At 37.3% G+C, this 20,882-nt stretch overlaps 1 protein-coding gene across 1 annotated transcript in view; it reads left to right on the forward strand.

The window, feature by feature from the left end:
• Window positions 1–885: 885 nt before the first annotated feature.
• Window positions 886–20,882, forward strand: part of LOC135476590 (T-box transcription factor TBX2-A-like) — a 42,810-nt gene continuing 22,813 nt past the window's right edge. Inside the window, exon 1 of the mRNA XM_064756667.1 lies at window positions 886–894. The gene's annotated coding sequence lies outside the window, so the exon portion shown is untranslated. The remainder of the gene's footprint in view (window positions 895–20,882) is intronic.

The raw sequence follows: 20,882 nt of genomic DNA on the forward strand, positions 1-20,882 counted from the left end.
CAAATGTGATTGGCCGACTTGTACATGATTTCAAACTGATGTCACGGAACAATTGTATGCATATAGTTGTGTTATTTTGCGTGTACATACCCGAATAATGTTCCTTGTGCTCCTAATGTATTAAGCATTTGCGTTGAATATCTTGGGGTAGTCCTAAAAAGATGGGTGGTGTTACCATAAGTAGAGGAAGGCAGGTGTGTGTTTCGGTGGGTGGGGGTGAGCGGTGAATACCTGGCGAGCTTAGCAAGCGTGGTTGGATGGTTATAAGAGAAGGCGGTCTGATCCAAAGGGAGGAGATTGGAGGATCTAAGAAGGTGCTGGTAAATCACAGAAACATACTCAATGTACACTCGCGATTCTGTTCCTTATTGTTGGGAAGAGGCATTCTGGGCCATTTCTGCTTAATCCGTGACATCCACATCAAGACGTATAGGAGTTTTGAAAAAAACAACGTGTATCTAATTATAAGCGAGGGCGCCGTGTATACGGTGCTGGCGAGACGTTCCCCGTCCCACGTTGTCTGCTCTTTTGGTAATCCAGCCGCCAGAGAGTGCCTAAGGGGGCAGTCGTGTCCTATATGCCAACGACTCTTCCTTTTGTACAGTGATTTGTTAGTGCTTTGTGTTAAAAATGTTCTCCTCTCCATAGAAAGTAACTGGCCTCTCCGGGGCAGTGTATACCTGTCGAGGGATCAGCCAACGCTTGGTCGGGAAGCGGGAACAGACACCACAGTGGGCCGGCAAGACGTCAGCATTGCTTTCTCAGTGGCCATCTACATAAGAGCTATTGGTATATAGATCTGCAGCCTGTCTTTTTTATCTTTATTCACAGCGTGCTACGCTTCTAGCAGGATTGCAGCCTAATTATGGACCTGTTTGGCATGATGTATCCCTGGTAAGTACTGACTACCCTTCTCTGTCTCTATCATTACCAGGTATAAAGTTACAACACAACGTATGTTATATAAGACCAGCACCCTAAGACAACACGCCAAATACCCAACCGCATACGTTTCTCTCCATGCAGTCGCTTCGCCTGTCTATTGTTAACCTATATAAGCAGTGCAGCGGAATACATTTTATCGGCAGAGCCTTCTAGCTAGTGTAAAATCAACGTAACTTAATACCTACTTTTACTATGAATACGACTGCTGTTCCCAAAGGCGGCCTATTAGGTGTGGGGTTTTGACTGGCGTTGTATTTTTATGCTGATCAAGTAAGTTTGCATCAAGCTTGCCTGTAGTGAATCCAAAACTACGGTTACACGTTTGCGCCTTCTTGCTTTACAAGCAGAGAGGCACCCCTGCTAAATGACCACTGTTTAGTACGTTCACCACGTCACAGTTAAGAGTTAGGTTGTTAAAAGTTATAGAAATTGATGAGTCTATAATTGAATGTTATTTTAAAATTTGGGTTAAACGTGTTATAGCAATGAAGCATTATCATCATACGAACTTAGACGTCCTGGTAGGGCCATAACATGTCTCAGTATGTTGTCACAGAAATAGACGATGAAATAGGAGTCTTTTGTGCAAGTGTTAAGGTCAAGGCTCTGCATGTTTATGCAAATCTTTGCAAATAAACTGTACAATTCACAGACGTACATTTCTAGATGTCTATTTTTATACACCTTTGTGTTTGTGTAACGATGATAATATTTGCATAACGAGATATACCGATAAAATTGCGTCAATTTGTCTCTATGTCTGTTGCATATGTGCAAATTTCATTATTATCACTGAAAAATTGAGAATTCCTCTGTTCATATTCATTACATGTTTAATGCATTATAACTTTTCCTAAATGGCGATATGGCCGATGATCAAACAACTATACTGTCTGAGTTTATGCTGACAATATAAGCTCGGTGGTCTCTTAAATTGTTCATACAGTCATACACTAACACCATGATATTTTGTTTTGCCCTGTTTGTCGGAGATACGGCATAGCTGAGATTTCATTCACGGTGTCTTTTACATATTAATCTCATATACACTCCCAGACTTATATAAATATGTACACGAATAATTTTCACGAGCATTTCCATTATGTTATTAATATTGATTGCGATTTGCATGCATATTACCATAGTTAATCCGTAAATCTGCTGTCAGAAGGGATTATTTCATGTTAATGACTGGAAACTTTTAATATACATATATCCCCTCTTTAACCACTGCTGGTCGTTTTTTTAACGCTTTTTGGACTGTTAGTCACGTGTAGGTGTGGTTAATTCGTGAATTTTTTTATGTTAATCAGTGAAAATAGCTCCTCTGTCAGACAATATTTTGAAAGACAAAAGTGATGAATTATCGAAGCGTACAGTGTCTGTTGATAAAAAAAAAATTAAAACTGAAATCGTGATATGTAGTTATCTGCCATTACACAGTCGCCCAATACAACACTATATTCATAACATATATCCTGTTGTGCTTTGATTGTGGTTCAGCTAAGCATTTTGACTTTCCACTTACACGATGCCGAAAAGGCTTATGGCTATCATAAGTCGTTGGACAACCATGTCTTATTTGTACAATAAATAAAGATTGGCCGCACTCAAGTATATTTCACTTATATGACGGCGGCCAGCGGGAGGAAATTTTTCGATAGAAGTGAGTTGTTCGGGCAACTCCCTGTATTCCACGGGTAGACAATAACGTCTACCTTTAGATACATAAATACCGTCGCATATACATGCACTCTAACGTTATATAACTAGTAATCCGCAGAATTTCGATTTTCACTTTGAAAACGCATCATCGCCAAAAAAAAAAAAAAACTCAGCATGTTATGACTAATTGGCCATGAGTTGTCCATGTACCTGTCTTACAGTCAGCTCGTGTTTTACGACTTTATGGAGAGAGGTTTTGCCCGGAGCCAATCTTAATTCGTCTTGTTATCTGACTTAGACAGGTTTGTACACGAAAATCCCGGGATAATGTCTTTTAATTAAATCATCATTAAAATTTAAGAGAACAAAACTGATGACAATGTTAAGCTTCAAAAACCACTGTCATGGCGTCCAGTCTTCACTACTCGGCGTTTTGTTGAATTTAATGTATATTGCAACCCTTGAACATTATTAGCTGTAAAACAACTTTGCACATTTTCGGATGTTTTTCTTACGCCATTAGCTCTATGCCTGGAACCAGAGTGATGCTGATTTGGTGAATTTGAAATTTTATGAATATAAGATATCTAATCATTACAATTTAATTTGTTTATTGTTCGATTTAGACAAAAATAAAATATGTTTTGAATATGTTCTCTTTATCTTAGTTACAAACGGTATAATTATTCTTAATTATTTTAACTTTAAACATGTTTAATCCTTGTACAAATAAAGTAGGTTAACGGCTTTAAGGCAAACCCAGCTATAAGGTGTGCCATTTACAATAAGCCGGTGAGCTCCGAGAAAATTTTTGAGAGTTAAGTCAAAATGAAAAGGCAAACATTCTTGTCTTTAAACAAAGTTTGAAAACAGCTACAGTCTTAAAGTTCACGTGTGTATATCTAAGGGACGCGCTTGGGGGCTACAAAAGGGTTAAGCAGTTTGTGCTAATCATGTATCGGAAGCAAGTGAACATATTTTCACGACAACATACCGGTGTGTACTTTACAATACAATACTGTTGTGCGAGCATGCTTCGCGCCACATTTTCTCTATTATGGCGAGATATTTGGGACTGACTTCGACCCCGGCTTGTCTCAAGGTTTGAAATCCATCTGCCAACACTTTAGACAACAAGGGAACAAAAGAACCTATACGTAGCTACTACACCACGGCACGAACGATACCCCGAAGAAAGCTTTGTATAAAGTGTGCCCAACAATGATGCAGCACTCTACTGACAAGGAGGGCAAAAAATGTACAAATAGTAACAAAAAAGAAAAAAAAACTTGTTTAGATTGCATTCAGCTGCTATATTACATACATGGGTGACTTATCTCTGATTCATGGACAAAAGTATGAAAGAAAGACTCAAATCGCCTTTAGTCAGCTGTCTCCTTTAAAGTGGTTGGTATATAGAGAAACTGACAACAAAAAAAGAAAAAAAATGCTACTTGTGATCGCCGCATACTTGAATATTTATATCGCACCTTGAGTTGATCTACTTGCATATATCGATGTGTAAATCGGTTTTTGTATAACTCTTTTTCATCACATCCGCGTGACATGGCATACCATTAACATACACGAAAGCGGTACCTTTGTCTTGTCCTGACTTTCTTCTGCACTCGTCTTTGGATAAATATTGTGGTCTCGTAAATATCAATTTAAAGAATATATAGGACAGTCGAATTGTTATTTTATAAAAAAAAATAGCACAACACTAGCCATATTTTCTTTAAATGAGCATAAAGATAAAATAATAAATGAGTATAAAACATAAAACATTTCATCAAAAGAACCGTTGCAAACTGTATGTCAAAAATGTGTCTCATGAAGCACAACTTAAAATCTGAAGAATCGGGTGCACTCTTCTGAGTAAAACAAAATGAATACAAAACAATCAGTAGACATAATGTGTAAATACATGTTTACACCATCTTTTGATGATACTTATATATACCACGCGTTTCTTCTCTTTTATAACAAACATAAATAATTGAACTTATAAAGTGTTTCCGAAATCAAGGTAGATCATATACTGCACTATTTTCTAGTAATTAACTATGTGGTATACATACATATGTATATAGAAATACATGCACATCATCGTCATCATAAGAAGAAAAATAGTTTGATTAAACGAGTGTTCATGTTATAATTTAATTTCAAAGCTATAGTGTTATCGGAATTCGTTGTATTTCCACAAATTGGAAAGGGTAGTAAAGAATGTTTTAGACAGTGTCATGGGATTTAATAAATGCTTTTCATTGTTATGTAGTAAGTATAAGTTAATAATAATTATTATTTTCTGTCATTTAAACATGCCATAAGTTATATGCACATGCATTCGTGCACGTTGTTGCCATGCATTCATATATAAATATCTAGAACCTAGGAGAAAAATATTGGTGGAAGTACGCCCAAAAAAGTTTTCTGTTAAGTTTAGCAGAAAGTCTGTTGTGTAAGTAATGATATAATGTATTCTTGCTATTGTAACAGATTATTCTGTGAACTATAATACACATTTTCTAGTACTTCAACATAGTACTTCAAGATAATAATGTTGACTATAACACAGTATTATGTTTTAATAACAGAATATATTCTAACATCACACAGACAACAGACTTTTTGTTAAAATTAACATATTAATTTTTGAGTGTAGATGCACTATCAATTCAACTAAAAATTTAATGACTTCAATGACACGTGTTCACTGGTGTCTCAGTTATTTATGTTGAAATGAAATTAAATCGGAGAAATATTACATATATGTCTGTAGCCATGCGGGGCGACAATTCTTGACTCCCTGCTAAGAGAACTCACATTTCTTCCCAACTCATTAATTCACCGTTTGACATATTCATAGCTCTGCCATGTCTCTTCAATCCATAATCATGGAAGCCACAAGTTGTCCGTTTCAATTTGAATAAACACGGCGAGAAATTTATAAATTTAAACAAGAATTGGCTTAGCGGCCTGCATATTTGAATACGTATCACTTCAAGGCGACATGAATTCTATTTTAATACTGGAGCCGGTAAATTACATACCAGAGTTTTGAATTTCCGATTACCTGTATCGCTGACGTGTTAAGGGGTTTAGCAACGCGATAGTTAGAGATTAAGACTAAAGGTCATTGAATTAACATGCAGATCCTATTTCTAAATTCGATTCTCATAACCGAGTGAGAGGACAACCCGCTGAGGTATTTTCAGGTGCCAAATATGTAATTAATCTCAGCGCCGATCACGCGTATCGCCCTCGTATTACACTACACAAGCCTATCACACTACAGCTCACGATATCAACATCTGGCGGATTGGTTATAATGCTCTCATTTGTGTATCCCCGAAGGACAATAGGTACAATAACACACACAATATGTTTACATTATCCACTTAAGCACACACATTGTGTTATACTCTGCTACACAACAATGTTATACCAGGGCGTAAAACTCCAATCAAATAAATCAACTCAATAAACAACAATGGTATACCAGGGCGTAAAACTCCAATCAAATAAATCAACTAAATAAATAACAATGTTATACCAGGGCGTAAAACTCTAATGAATAAAATTAAGTAGATAACAATGTTATACCAGGGCGTAAAATTTATTTATTTATTTCATTGGTGTTTTACGCCGTACGCGGAATATTTCACTGATACCACGGCGGCCATCGTTATGGTGGGAGGAAACCGGACAGAGCCCGGGGGAAACCCATAACCATCCGCATGTTTCTCGCAAACCTTCCCACGTATGGCCATGGGCGTAAAACTCTAATCAAATGAAACAAGTAAATAAACAACAGTGTTATACCAGGGCGTAAAACTCCAATCAAATAAATCAACTTAATAAACAACAATATTATACCAGAGCGTAAAACTCCAATCAAATAAATCGACTTAATAAACAACAATGTTATACCAGGGCGTAAAACTCTAATCAAATAAATCAACTAAATAAACAACAATGTTATACCAGGGCGTAAACTCCAATCAAATAAATCAACTTAATAAACAACAATATTATACCAGGGCGTAAAACTCCAATCAAATAAATCAACTTAATAAACAACAATGTTATACCAGGGCGTAAAACTCCAATCAAATAAATCAACTTAACAAACAACAATGTTATACCAGGGCGTAAAACTTTAATCAAATAAAACAAGTAAAGAAAAACAATGTTATACCAGGGCGTAAAACTTCAATCAAATAAATCAAGTAAAATAAACAACAATGTTGTACCACAAGGTTGTTGACTTGTAATGTACCTTATAATGCACTCATTCAGGTACCTGTCATGTTTGAGCAATATTTCAACTTCATGAATCCAGCTGCACGAATTCCCAACGACATACTCACCCGATGTATATATGAACGAATCAACGATTGATTTATCAAACGACAAAATTTTTTAATCCAGGCAGTGAAATGCAGAGCGAGTTTATTCGTCGAAGTATTTGAAATATTACGTAATAGTTTGTCCAAGTATATGAATCCCGTTGACCACCCAACGAGATCATTTGTCCAAGGATATGAATACAGTTGAATACCCAACAAAATAATTTGTCGAAATACATTAATCCACCTGAATACCCAACGACATAATTTGTCAAAGTATATGAATCCAGTTGAATACCCAAGCGAGATCATTTGACCAAGTGTGTGAATCAAGCTGAGTACCCGACGAGACAATTTGTTCAAGTATATGAATTCAGCGGAAAACCCGACGAGATAAACTGCCCAAGCGTGTGAATCAAGCTGCATACCGAAGATGTTGAGTTGTTTAATTGTAGGAATCGTATTGTATTCGCCCAACGTGGTTCTGTGTGCAAGTACATGGGTTCAGATGAACGAAATAGTCTGTCCTAGAATACACAAGCACATCTTTATGCCAAACGTGATGCTTTAGTCATTTTTTTAGAATAAAATTGTATTTTGACTGAAACTGTGTTTTGAATTAAAGTGTATACACTTAACGGGCTGGCTTCCTCTCCGGCCGTACGTGGGAAGGTCTACAGCAACCTGCGGATGATCGTGGGTTTCCACCGGGCTCTGCCCGGTTTTCTCACACCATAATGCTGGCCGCCGTCGTATAAGCGAAATATTCTTGAGTGCGGCGTAAAACACCAATCAAATAAATCAATTAATAAATACACTTAACGGGTTACATTGTTCAAGAATACGAATCCAGTTATGTATCTAATGTGAAAATCTGAGCAATTAGCGGAATCAAACAGCATCAGCTACAACAAAGTGTCTATAGGAATTATGTGAGTGTTTACAATGAGATAAATTGTTCTCCAGTACGAATCCAGCTGTATATATAGAACGAGGTAGACACACTCCAAATGTAAGAATCCAGCTGTGTATATAGAACGAGGTAGACACACTCCAAATTTAAGAATCCAGCTGTGTATATAGAACGAGGTAGAGACACTCCAAATGTAAGAATCCAGCTGTATATATAGAACGAGGCAGACACACTCCAAATGAAAGAACCCAGCTGTATATATAGAACGAGGTAGACACACTCCAAATCTAGCTGTATACCGAATGTCACACTTTGTTCAAGTATGGGTTCCATTCCTTATGTGTGATTGCACATTCTGTTTCACACAATAAAAAAACACATGCATGTATTTGTGTGAATTTAGCGTCATGAGTTCGAATCTCCAAGTAGTGTGTTTACGTCTTGAGATTTATTGTTATCCGCTGTACACATTTTACTTCCAGTGGACCCCTCAGTTATATTTGTATTAACTGAGTAAACAAATAATTTCTTTGAACAGCATACGTTTGAGCACATTTTCTGTATAAGTATATGTCCGTGTGTTTTGTGGGTAGTGTAGGTGTCCCCCTCCACTCCCCGAGGGTGTCAGACAATGCGCTCAGACAGGAGATGGTGCGGGCATTGTTAACATGGCGTCACGGAAATTGGGGACGTCAAATTGAATTATAGGACTTTTAATCGTCTCTATATGTATACATTATAATATTTTAAATGTAAAATTTTGTATCTGTCTACTCATCTATGTACCCGTGTCACGCGGGCTCGGTGCCCTTTGACAAGTCTCTATTAATAAGTTTATTTAAATCTATGCTAATTGCCTCGGCTATCACAATTAATTCACATTATCACGATGAACCTTATTAGCCCCAATCTGCACTTCACTCATGCACCTGTCTTCCCACAATCCTTAGCGATTCAGCTGGTGATCCGGTCGGTATACAGACGCATGGCGATAACTGCCGTGTAGTGTTAACCCCTTTACATAAAACTGGGGGGCGTGGGCGAATTGTAAGGTAATGTTTTGTTGGCTTGGTAGTTTCTCTGTTGGTATGTAAATTAGCTAACTCGAGATATACTATATGGTGCCCTTTCTAGGTTAGTCGACTAGAAGTTCTCTTCTGACCTGTGAAGTCGAGGGTTCAAATCCAGCTCTCGCTGCTTCTGCTGCGGCTTTAAGTATATTTTAAGAAATATAGTATGAAAATACTATACAACACATAGCGTAAAACAGGGCAGCGACGGTAGTGTCATAGTTGACTCGTATATAATAAGTGAAATTCGACCTTTTGTCAAACATCGATGAAATGTAACCAATGTCAAGTCACAAACCAACAAACCCGTACTAAATTAGAAAAAAAAGTAACTACCTCTTTTGTATGTCGTTAATTATATTTATTCATTTATTTGATTTGATTGGTGTTTTATGCCGTACTCAAGAATATTTCACTTATATGATGGCGACCAGCATTATGGTGGGAGAAAACCGGGCAGAGCTTAGGAGAAACCCGCGACCATCCGCAGGATGGTGACAGTAGTAGACCTAATTATATCTATCTACAGCACACTGAAATGTTTTCACATTCACCACACTGTTAAAATGTGATTCACCGTAATCACAGGTTAATTATATGCTGTTAAACTTGGTCTCAACCGTGCTTGACCTAAATGTTATATTTCTATATGCGCCAAAACAGACATTCCTTTGCCAGTCGTCAACCACAATGGACCTTTAATGTCAATAATTGCAAGGCCAAATCCCAAAACGACGATACCCACAAACTACCAACAAACCAAGGAAGTCTTAAGACGGAATGTTAACTCTGCATCGTCTCCGAAAAAAATGTAGGACTGAAAGAAAAGTTAAAGCTTTCCCTCATTTTTCTGTGCCATGTAATATTTGGCAGCGTCTTATAGGTGGAATTACTGTATGTGGCGGGTCCAAGCATCACAATAACAAACCACCACAATAACAAAACACCACAATACCAAAACACCAAAATAACAAAACACCACAATACCAAAACACCAAAATAACAAAACACCGCAATACCAAAACACCAAAATAACAAAACACCACAATTAAAAAAGCATCACAATAACAAAGCACTACAATAAGAAATGATTCGTGAAATTTATTTATTTATTTATTTATTTATTTATTTATTTATTTATTTATTTATTTATTTATTTATTTATTTATTTATTTATTTATTTCAATGTATTTGACGAGTAAGTTTTCCACTATACGTTATGTGTGTGGGGGCGAAGGAAACGGGAGTGTCTGCTGTAAATCACCTCCCTGACTGAACTCATCGCCCGATAAGCCACGGAGGTAAAAAAAATTTACTGACGGAGCGAGGGATATCCCCTTTGGAATTTGCTTATATTTACCGGTGCAGAGGAAACCGCAAAGGAAGAAACCAAATCTGTAGGCATTATAACATGCCAGTGAACCATAATTATGGGCATTCCAGGTCAACGATCGTAAGACCATTTATCGAAAACAGCGATCAGCACAAACCACCACAGAATTAGGAACTATGTACAGGAAGAAATTAGGACTTAGATGTCAGTGATGCTGGAAAGACTTACTAGGAGAGTAAATGTTATAAACAAATCGTATACTATGATTGCTAGAATATATAAGATGTAGATCACCAAACAATAATGTGTCTCTTTGCGCTTTGGTTGTAGTTTTTCATTTACCCAGCGTGATTTTATGCAAAATAAAATGTGTAGACATCCCACCTATAGCAATTAACGGATGAATTGGAAACAGATACATTTATAGGACGCGGAGCGTCAGAGATTCTGGATACTCCGTTCAGATAAGCGATGACTCTTTGGTCAAAGAAGATGGAACTATATATGAATTCAAACCCGCGGCCTTGTGTAGTAGTTAAAAATTACTATGGGAAATGTACATAAGTTGAGGTTGTATATTCACTCGGCCATCTGTAACCACCGTGAAATCCCTTTGAGATACCCAGCAATAAGATAACACGGTTAATTTGGACATCTGTCGTGAAGTTGTACAGTTTTGCCATCTGATTTAGTGGCGACAGACGTTTGAATACATGTACTATTATTTATTTTTTGATTTCGCTCTGTTTGAGATAAAGTTATATATTCTTACGTGACGTCTGATATTTGGTCAAAAGTAGAGCTATCATTGCTCAAAAATCACCCAAGGGCAAAACATCTCAAAGCCTGACTGTCCTCAGAAAAAAACACGTCGCTCGTGGCTTCGTATTCGACTCCTACCTCGCTGACCTACGGCAGCCGTTTGACGTTGCCTTTACATATCTGATGTTATATCAGCGAACATTGAATGCATTAGAGGGTGTAACTTAACATATGTTACCCTTTTTGCAAACATAGCCGATATCATTCTATGATAACTGGTCTGTGATATGCTGTAGATGTATTCAGATCTATGGTATTATGGTTTGATTGCTGCACCAGATGTTCCTCAAGGATGAACGCCTACGACGGGGAGTTCAAAGTTCCAAAGTGCATTTGGCTGAGTGATGAATGGCGTCCCTCGGTGTATACATAACCACAAAACCGTGACTTCGACCTGACCAAAACTATTGGTCATGAGGTTTGTCTTCACTGATCTAGAGAAAACAGATAACAGGCTCTGGATGACGTTATAAGCTACAAATTCTTTTAGAAACTTTTGAGCGCATATAAGAAATTTCTGTTAGAGAAAATAAAACAGACTTTATTTGAGGGTTGTATTTCGTTCATTATGACCCTGACAAATAGCATTGAGATAGTTGCTTTGACCACGAAGTTTATGTTAAGCACAACTTATAAATGGACTTGTTCCGTCACATGACAGATGGCAGTCTATTCTAATCTCCACACTCGGATTAACTGTTTGACGTAAATTTGTCAAATTAAACGCCACGCGTTACATGTTTAACAGTGTCGTTTTTTCGCTGACTGATTTTTAGTCATTCCTCGTCGCCCCATTATTAACTGCGGGCCTGTTATTGCGGACTTCCTGAAGTGGTGAATTCCAGTGCGTGGACCTCGTTTCTAGCCAGCCGACCCAAGTACTTCGAGGGGACGACAGCGATTGAGACAAGCAACCACTTTAAGCCAACCGCGACAGGAAGCTTGTCTACTTGAAGCTCTACTTCTTACAATTCAATTCGTCCCATTGCGAAGCCCTTGTTGACAATTTTTTTTCGTCTCTAGTGACATTCCGGACTTTTCTACTCTATTCCGCTAGATTGACCGCATCCGCTTGAAGGTGATCGAATCAACAAAGAACTGCAAAGACCTCGGTCTCGGTTTAATACAATTACTCTACGCTATACCTGTAAAACGATACCAAATTAAGTTCTGAAAACCTTTAAGACTCCCTTTTCCAAAGAGGGAATATAACATTAAGATTTATAAATTAACACACAAGGCTCGCTATCTGTGGGACAAAATGATGTCTTCTTTTTCATTCTGTCTTGATGCCTAAAAGTTGGTCGCCATGATGAAGAAACTCTGTATGATCCCCAGTGAAACCTGATTGACAATCTCACTTCATCATAGGGCGGCTAGGCCACTGTCACCTCTTATATCCCATTGTATCACATTCATTTATTTATTTGACGTTTTTACGCCGTATATTCAACAGTAGTTCACGTATACTACAGCGGCCAGCTTTATGCTGGGAGGAAAACGGACACGCAGAGCTCGCGGGAAAATTATTGTATTTCCGGAAATAACTTTCTAAAACTATACACAACATCTTTGTTGATTCTGTAACATGTCTCTGCATAAAGTGGGGTGCCTTTTCCAGTGCAATGGAGACTCCGGGTCAAGAAGGAATTGTCCATTGTTTTCGTTCAGTGCATGAGTAACAGGTTGCTCGTTTGCATACAAATCGTCACAAGACGCAAGAATAAAAAATGCTCTATATACAGCTTGGCCAGAACACAATTAAGTGTGACCTCAAGTTTATTAAAATCCATCATCTACTAGTTCCATGTATGTGTGATAACAGCGAATACTGCACGGTATAATGACGTCACTACTTTAACCCGCAGTGCATTGTGGGACTGGAAATGGGGTAGAAGGAGCAAGGTTAGACATATATACTAGATGAGACACGGTTACGCTTATATTTTCTGGTCATGTAAACAACGAAGGGTAGCTGCAGCGTTCTCAATAGCGCAGAAAAAAAGTTTCGGAGACTTTTAATAACAACTAGTTTGAGATGTCATTGGATACAAGAAATAGAATGGAACCAAGTCTGTTTAAGGCGCATCCAATGAATGAGTAATTCAATGATGGATTCATTCCGATTCGGGCTTTCATTTACTGCTAGATCTGGAGAAAATGCCGCGCAGCCCTACGCCGTGGTCCTGGCCAAATCCTCAGTCAGCCCGTTAATTTCTTCTCCCTCCGTCCCTTCCTCCAATGAAAACACCGTGAGAAATTCCTGTCGATATTGCCCCTGTCCTAGTCAAATATCCTCCAAACTGTTGTACAATCAGCCCCGGTGAATACCACGAACCCAGCACCAATTATCCTTCGGTATATCGCCGCCACCGTAACTGGCTCTGCATGGTGATACAGACGGATAACATTTGGCACATAATTCGATATTTTCCTGTACGTCAAGTTCTTTATCTGGGTATACTCGCCTTTAATCAGCTCTCAATTGGCTGGTTTAATTTCTGTTTTCTTTGGAACTGAACCAAGTTCGCTTCGCCACAAACTACTTTGCTCCATGCGACCCAGGAAATCGTTTTCGATTCCGTTTTTCGATTGTGAATTTTGATGGGGCCCCTGAGCGCGGCCAACCGATAAATGCCGGATTGAGGAGAGCCGGCGTGTCCCGTGCTTTGTCGATTCGCCGCGTGCAATTTCATAAATGAACTGTTCAGAGGCAAATCTCAAGAAACGCGAGCAAACTAAGATCGAACCGAACATTCTCGGCTACAGATCCCTACGCACCATTGACTACAGGGAAAATAATCCTCTGTCAAGCGTGACCAGAATCGAGTATTTGTTTGCACTTCTCCAGCTAGGAAATTAACTTTCCCTTTCCTTAGCCGAACAGCTTCTGACGTAATCCGCGAGAGCTCTGGCCCTCTAGCGGACGTTTCTGTCCAGGCCCACGCTTGGAGACTTGCTCGACACTTGAGGGAATCACATGGATTGTTTGAGCATCATATTCAGCGTCATTTGAATACGCCTTTCTTTTTATCTGGCCCCTCGGAAATTTTGGGCCAGTGTTTTCTTCTACCCGGCCATAAGGATTCCGCCACCAGTGAACGTCATTCGCCCTGCCTTTTCAATCCTATTTCCCAATGTCATAAACAGACTGGAGTCCTTGCTTATTAAGTTGATGGCCTGTGATATTCCAATTCATTTCTCCCCAGATCTTGCAATTGTATCATTCTGTTGAAGTGGACATTAGCGCTGCTTCTGCTGAATTTGTTGTGTGCAGTCAAGTAGTTCTTAGGTGATACTTCAATTTATCGTTTCTTCAAACTTGCCCATTTTGTCGAAAATGGTTCCAGGTTGAATTCAGTCCTGCGCTGGTAAAATGTTCCAGGTTGGATTCAGTCCTGCACTGGTGAAAGGTTCCAGGTTAAATTCAGTCCTGCACTGATAAAAGGTTCAAGGTTGAATTCAGTCCTGCACTGATAAAAGGTTCTAGGTTGAATTCAGTCCTGAACTGGTAAAAGGTTCCAGGTTGAATTCAGTCCTGCACTGGTAAAGATTGTGTTCTTTGCTTAAGGATAATGATACTTCAGTCTCTTTAAAACGAGTCTCATTTCTGAAATTCAAGAATTTCCATCACTTCAAAGAATATTCTTCTGTAACATTTGTATTTTGTCAAGGTCTATGAATAGTGCTCATAACTGATTCAAATTCATTAAACACTGCTTTAACACATATATACTCAAACAGAATAAATAAAAAAAAAGTATATCTTAAATAGCTAGCACATTTATTCCGAAATCAAGTTCCATAGATAAATATACCACTATATTGATATTTAAAAGAAGCTTTGCTTATTGAATCCCTGTACAGTTATTGGCATGATACGACATAAGGGGCATATATACAGTGAATGCAATGATTCGAATATTCTTGAGTAGTGAGACTGCCAGTGAGAAAAGCAAACAATCTCTTAATTGTTCACATCAGAACCACATTTTCATTAAAGCCTGGGCGATGTCAATGATTGCCATGTACACGTTAGGCAAATTAAGTAATAATCTCACATGTACCTTTGTCTCACGTAAACATCGCATCACGTGACAACGGGTTGTACTTTTCAACGCTAATATATAATTCGTGAGTATTACTTTAAGGTATACATAGCGGTTTCAGTGCCCTCATGATTATACTGACTCCAAACATGCCATCGTCGCATTATGTTCAGGTACTCCCTCGCGCTTTACAGCTCCGTTGACATTGTAATAAATATTTGCAAAATGATTATACTTTAAGCGCTGTTTTTTTTTTCAGATTTAGAAATTTTGTTTCGTTTTGAAACACGTTTACAATTGCTGCAGACACACATTTATGACTTCAGTGTGCATGCATGTGAAACTGAAATGTGAATTCAAACAAACTTGAATGAGTGGTGTTGGATTTTTACATAATTCCTTTGAAACTATTTTTCTTTTTATATCCCATAATATGAATTGATTGCAGACTAGTATATACTAGTGTTTATATGCATATCGAGTTTTTAAAACATCTGATATCTGTCACAGTGCTTTGTAATTGCATCCAGTACTTGTATCACTATACATATATAACAGTATATAAATATACGTAGTCTATTCACCTCACTTGTATTCCTTATGAAGTGCAGTACAACTGGTGCATGTTCTATCTATCTATTCCCTTACATGCAGATTAACGTGGATTTATTTACATCGTCTGAGATTATAGAGCTTCTATGTTATTTTTTATCAAGTTTGGGTATATGCAAATCTATATAGATAAAAACACCTCGTATATATATATATATATATATATATATATATATATATATATATATATATATATATATATATATATATATATATATATAAATATATATATATATATATATATATATATATAAATATATATATATATATATTTATATATATATTGATAGGCTGAAGTTGAGACACATTATAACACGGTACATTTTAACTAATACTCATGTATTATCAGCAGTGCAAAGCCGCCACACAAAAGGCTCCAGGTCGCAGGCTGCGTCATGCATTATGTATATCGACGCAGTTGACTTAGAATACATATTTGATGAGATTTTCACTAAATGACAGGTGATCACGAATTTCTCACGAAGTAAATTCAAATGCTAGAGTTTAGTCTCATCTGCAGACAGTAGTTTAATTTCCATATTAATACATCTAGCCAATGAGATTATCTGGGGATTATCTCACCTGATACGGATTAGTGACTCCTGGATTGCTCCAAGTGTCTGGCCACTCCTGACAAAATATACATCTTTCATGTTTCATGTTAATGTAGTACTTTGTCACTAATAGTATGCGTTTACTTTATTAAAGTAAATCAATGACGTATCTTGTGGAATCCTCATTTTCCATATATATGGTATATGCAATGGAAACAGCAATGTTGAAGACATGAAATGAAATGCTAGCGTGCATACGATTTCAACACAGGGTAAACGTTAAAGTACGCACACTTGCCCCAAACTGCACGCATGGGTATATACTTTGCAATGTTGTAATATTTCTACATTTACGTGTTTACCTCTGGTGCCATCTTGGGTGATAGGAGTGAAAATAGAGAAAGAATTAACACAAAACACCATGCATTGCCCAAGAATACAGCATCTGTTTTATCCACAGGCTTTTTAACATGCACGTGCTGCTCGTGTATGAGGATCCTCTATGCATGCATACTTCCGTCACAGACATATACACATAATTATGTCAAAATTTAAAATATACCGTGAAAAGAAAATCCAAATGCAATTATTTTACTGAATAAATTGCAATTTTCTTTCAAGACCATCCTAATAAAACCAGTTTAATCAAGACTCATGTAATAAAATATGTCTTATATGAACAGTTATTTTAAACTAAGTAATCGTGTCCGGCCAGACGGCTTATATCTGCCAGCCCGCCCTGTTCACATCCACTAGGCAACCGTGTGACTTATGACAGGGACAAATGCTGATATATCATTTACTCATGGGCGGAGAGTTAGCCCGGGGGGTCGGGAAGTAGGTGTGGTCAACAAGGGTGGGGTGTGCTGGGGTAGAGTGGAAGTTAGACAGTCAGACCCTGTGAGATACAGATTTTCTTTTCTAAATAAAAAGCTGTTCATTACTAGTGTTTACTTATATACAATGCTCAAGTGGCGCTGTTTGACCACATTGTATCTACCTTTTAACTTCAAGGCGTTTAATGTGTATATATAGTGTTTATGGTGGGGTATTCCTGTGGGGGAAATATGTTTGTTTTCTTAGATGTCACTCTCGTGTAAGTCAAGCTTTGTTGAGCACGGTGTAAAACACCAATGAAGAAATGAATAAATTAAACACCACACTAACCATAAACTCATATGGGTGGTGCTCCATTTAGAATGTCTGTGACCGTTTTCTTTTTTCCCCGTTTTTTGAGCATGTATTTGTCTGACCATCTTTTTGTTCAAAAATGTTGTTTTGTTTTTTTTTTTGACTACACTCAGAATATTAATCTGTTAATGTTAACAGAAAGTCTGTTATTTGAGTGATGCTAGAATATATATTGTTATTGCTGCCGATTATTTCGTATACTATAAACACATACTCTACTAATTCAAGTCAACCGTTCTACTAGACTAACAGGATATTATGTTGAATATGACACAATATTGTGTTATAATAACAGAATACACTCTAGCATCACTCAGGCAACAGACTTTCTGTTACATTTAACTGGCTAATTTTTTGAGTGTAGTAGAAATATTTGTCACTGAGACTGCCATAAGCTAAACACAGTCGGTTATATCATTTGTTGTATTGGAAATTGTTGTTAATAAATTACAGTAAGCAATTAAGTTAAAATCGACAGTATACAGCAGGAGAATTTCAACTCCAGATATGGCAAAAGAGTCCAATTACATTTGTTAAAGATATGGTTGTTATACAACATCAGGATACAGATATTTTGCATGGTTCATTAGTTTTATGTTTTTATTTTTTTGGTCAGTTTTAGCAACTAACGTTATGCAAAACTACAAGCACGAATAAGGTAAAGTGTTCTAAATCTGCGGTGGTATCGGTATGCAGTTCACCACTGGGAGGCTATAGTTTACTGACTGCAGATTATGTACTCACCTGATTTACGTGTAACTTTTTACAATGTAGGGGAAAGAAAAATTTAATTTTTGATGTGTGCGATGAGAAGAGATAATCATATTCTACTAACAAAAATATATGGATCATCATCATCAACGTTGTCCATAGAGTACACGCTTTGGTTTGAGGTTTTTGCTGGGGTGGAGTATATGGACCCTGGGCGATCAATAAAAAAATGCATCGGACCCACCCCCACGAATAGTCCCCCCCCCCCTCAGTGGTAGAGGATCTACATTATAACAAAAACTACCCATCACGTCAGTATTATATCCTCTCCGATGTCATAAATTTCTGTTTTGTGCTCTATCAGTGTTAGTTTTACAAAACACAAACTGTGTTGGTCATAAACCGTGTCATGTGATCAGTCTGTTTTGATATGTCATTAGTGCATAAAACAAGACAGGAAAACTAATTTGCACTACAATTCGCACCCTTGAACAAACAAACGAGCTCGGCTGCTCTGGCATTCGTGGGAAACTTCACAACATTTCTGAGGCTGACTTCGAATCAAATACACGCTTGATCTGACGGATTTACACTTTGATTTATTCGTCTGGAACGTTGTTATGACCTAGGATAGTATACAATTAGCTAGGTTCATGTCTGGTGAATCCGAATTAAAAGACTTAAACTCACAGTCCGCATTTACTACACCCGAGAATTTGTATACAGCACAGAAAATAACAAAGAGTTAATTTTAAATTAAAAGCTACAGATGTAAATCAAATAACACATTGTTATAATATACGTATTATAAAGAAGCTGTTTTTTTTTTGGACATGCACACTCGTTAAAGACTGAAAACTAAAAATATTCAAAGACGTATAAATATATAGCATGTTTTATGTAATAAGCCATAAATATTTTTATATACAGTAGATTTGTTCTAGTTTGTCCATAAGTGAATTTAAAAAAATAGAATCATGTACTGATGCGTATAATTAATGTTTCGGACGTGCCATTCTTATAATAATATTTCGACGTTAAATCCTTTTATTAGTGCTTTAGATAGGTATGATATCCTCATGTTAAAGTAATATAGGGGCCTACAAGACTGTAAGTTGGTGTATACCTCGGTGCAAGCAAAAATAAAAAATCAAAATACAGATCAGCACATTTATTTCTACATATCGGGATAGCGTTACACTGGTTCGTAGAGACAGCATGTATAACGTCAACACCGTGCAAAAAGCATGGTAAATATACCGGCTGTCTGGTATATAGTAATTCGTATTCATACATTTATCAAAATATTCATTATTTTAATTATTTCCACTGTTGACAAGACACTTATACCACCTTGCTGTATCTGATATACACAGCTTGGCTATAGCATAGCTATATATACATAATACACGTCCATTTAATGCACATCATTATAAATAGCACAGTTCATCTTTCCTTGTAATACCATTGTGTGGTCTGCTATCTTGGGTCGACGTAAGTAATGTGACCTTATGTACATATTTAACTGGTCATAAATTCAATACAACGCCATTTACCGTTGTAAATATAATTGTCGCATATATGGAAACCCATATGTCATGTACTTGGCATGTTTTTTTTTATGCAGTAACCACCACGGTTGCTTCAGCCAGCACCGTGCATCTTGGCGCCAGCGGTGTCAGAACTTCTTTCTCTTGCCTTTTTTTCGACCAATTCTCCCCGCACTTGTTTTTCCTCGTACAGTTCCTATATACCCCCATTGGTGTCATATCGAGTTAATAATGTAGAAGTCCTTAGACACTTATACTTTTCTTTCTACCTTATTATTGCCATGCTTACTCGGAACCAGGCGCCTAGGCTATAAGTGGCCCTTAAGTCTGTGCGTGGTATATAACCGAAACCAAAAGACAAAATATCTCAAAAGCCAACGTGTCAGTAACTATATAGAAGATAACTAAGGAATATGTTTTTTTTCAATAGCACTAGAAAACACCTCACTTAGACCAACACGTGATCTTCATCCAATAAACTAAAATGGGATAAGCACTGAAAATTTCAAAAGGAGTATATTGTTCAGAAAAATCTTTGTCAGGTCGTTATATAGTATTACAATTTGCACCTATCCAGTCAGTAAATAAACACAAATTTGAACACATTTTATTTTCTCTTACATGTATTATAATGTGATGAAATCGAACCATTTGTTATTTTACGACTTAAATTCAGTTTTTCATTAAAGTTTCATTTTTTTTCAATTTCATACAGCTTTATAAACTGAACAACTGAACTGAACCTAAATGCACATCATGCATGTAAGGTAAGAAAGGATTGCGTACAAAAATATTTATCCTGCGTTACTCAAACCTGCAGTATGCTGGCGGCCATATATATATATATGCATTTTGCCCCGTCTTGTAGACATGTAAACGAAAGCCATGTGTTTGAGCGACTCTCATAATGGTGATGTGCAGCATCACATTGGCTGGCAAATATACGGTGGTTTGCAGCAATATAGACCACTTGGTGCTGATTAATTCACTGACCTACATCTCTTAATTTTTATCATTTTGTGAGAAATCATCCCGAAATATATTAACACGTGGAATTCTTCCATGGGCCTGCACACTGCCTAATTTGCGCTGGGCACTATCCGCTAATTTTA

The sequence above is a fragment of the Liolophura sinensis genome, chromosome 10 (genome assembly GCF_032854445.1).
Source record: "Liolophura sinensis isolate JHLJ2023 chromosome 10, CUHK_Ljap_v2, whole genome shotgun sequence".
Classification (NCBI taxonomy): domain Eukaryota; kingdom Metazoa; phylum Mollusca; class Polyplacophora; order Chitonida; family Chitonidae; genus Liolophura; species Liolophura sinensis.